The sequence below is a fragment of the Mustela erminea genome, chromosome X, assembly GCF_009829155.1.
Source record: "Mustela erminea isolate mMusErm1 chromosome X, mMusErm1.Pri, whole genome shotgun sequence".
Lineage (NCBI taxonomy): Eukaryota > Metazoa > Chordata > Mammalia > Carnivora > Mustelidae > Mustela > Mustela erminea.
Window position 1 is genome coordinate 90,923,133 of NC_045635.1, and position 2,612 is coordinate 90,925,744.

The window sequence follows — 2,612 nt, forward strand, 5'->3', positions numbered from 1 at the left end:
TAAAAATGAATTTCTGAAGCTAGGCAGACTTCAAATTAGAGCTAAAAACCTCCCAACACTTCAAGAAATGGAATCAGGGTTCACAAGAAAGAAATCAGATAGACTGGAGAAGTCCTGCAGCCCAAATTTAAAAGCTGCCAGGTAGTTCAACACAGGTGATACATGCTTGGTTGGACTATTGGAGGCTGAATGCAGATTGGAGATGAATATAAAATGCCACTAATAGGAGGAAAAGCAACACCAGCTGATTAACAAAATTGACTTGCACTGTCTTGCCACTCTATTTAGATGACTCTCATATTGATTGGTTTACAACTGTGGTTGTAACAATGGCATCAACTACAACAGCACAAATATACAATTTATCCAAGGTTTAATGAAAAGGCTGTCATTGGCTTGTGGGACTGATAGCCTGTAATTTTAAATTTATATTCTGTCTTTTAGAAACAAATGCATTTCCCACCCTGAAGCCATGTTGTAGGTGTATTTTCCAGCTCTTCTTTTCTTTTTCACACTGAAATGTACTCCTTGACATTCATTGTAACTTATAAATATTGGAAACAGCCAATATATGAAACTAAAGTTAGGAGCAAATTTGACAATATGAAGAAACTGCGTCATTTCAAGCTTCCAACAGGAAATGTTAATAGTGCGTTTGTCACTGTCATTTGGATCACAACGGACTCTTCAGTGCAACAGATACTTTCCTGTGAAAGAGTAGCACATTTTTCTTAAGCAGTTATTTAGTTAATAACACAAATGCCTGTTCAGGCAAGTCATGATGACCTTTAACAATGATTTAATAAATGACTCAGAGGTGGGCCACCAGTGAGAGTCAGATGTTCTGTTATTACCAAAACAATTTTCCATTATACTATTATGTTCTTTAAAAAATAGTAAAAAATGGGGGCACCTGGGTGGCTCAGTGGGTTAAAGCCTCTGCCTTTGGCTCAGGTCATGATCCCAGGGTCCTGGGATCGAGCCCCACATGGTGCTCTCTGCTCAGCAGGGAGCCTGCTTCCCTTCCTCTCTGCCTACTTGTGATCTCTCTCTCTCTCTCTCTCTCTGTCAAATAAATAAATAAAATCTTAAAAAAAATAGTAAAAAATGATGTATTAATTATATTTTTTTCTACTTGTAAGACATTGCTCTGAGTTTCATGATTTGAAGGAGCTTTCCTGATTGGTTAATTTATATTGAAGTTTCTTCTCCTGTTGCTTCACATAATACCTCGGTCATAAACAAGGTGTATACAGGAGTAATTCTCATCTATAAGAAAGTAAAGAAGGAACTGAATTGAGCATTTCTTTTTTAAGTCTAACATACATCAAGCATTTGAGCAGTACCTTTTATTAATCTCCTTTTCTCTAGATCTTGAAAAAATTCTTTGTAGTAAAGTACATATAGTGCACTAATCTTACATTTATAATTTATATAATATATTTTATTATAGCTCAATGAGATCAATGAAAAGCTCAATGAGCTTTTCCGTATGTCTATACTATTCTAATTATGACCTAGATCAAGGGTCAGCAATCTTTTTTTTGTAAAGGCCAGAGAGTAAATATTTTAGGCTTTTCAGGCCATATGGTCTCTGTCACAACTATTCAACTTTGTTTTTGTAACACAAAAGCAGTCTTAATATGTAAACAAAGGGTTTGGCTATATGCCTATAAACACTTAGGGACACTGAAATATGAATTTCATATGATTTTCACACATCATGAAATATGCTAGTTTTTATTTTACCCCAACTTTTTAAAATATAAAATTTTCTTTAGCTCCCCAGACATACAAAAAATAGGTGGTGGCCCAATTTGGCCCTGAGGTTATAATTTGCTGATCCCTATATTAGATCAAGATACAAAGCATTTCAAGTACCAAAGAGGTCTCCCTCAAGCCCTTTCCCAGTTAACACCCTTCCTGCCGAGGTAGCCATCCTTTTGACTTCTATGACCTCTCATTACATTTGCAGGTTCTTCACCTTCATATAAACAAAAGCATATATTACTCTTTTGTGTTTGACTTCTTTCATTCATAATTCCTGTCCATGGGATTCAGCCATGTTATGTATCAGTAATTCATTTGTTATTATTAGGTAGTATTCTTCTGTATGAATATATAATTAGTCATCCATAATTTATTTACTCACCCAACTACGTATATTTGGATGATTTCCAGTTTGGAACTATTATGAATAAAGCTGCTCTGAACATTCTTGCACACATTTTTTGGTAGATAAAAGCATTAATTTCTTCTCTGTGTAGGTGTGTATGCATGGGTGCACATGTGTTTGTGTGTGTGTGTGTGTGTGTGTGAGAGAGAGAGAGAGAGAGAATAGTGGATGCAGACTATTAGATCTGATTGGTCGTCAGAACCACTTACAGTGTGTGGACTTGTGAGACTGTCTGAGCCTCTCCTTTGTTTCATTTTTACATGGGAACTATTATAGCATCCAGTGTTAGATGGCAGTTGGAAGGTTCCTGGCAGAATATGTAAGATGGGAATTTCCTGCTGAAGTGAGCACCCCCCACCAAGATCATAGAGAAGATCCTAAGACTGCAATGAGTGCCAGGCATACAGACCCTAGATATGGGGTACCTCAAGCCCCT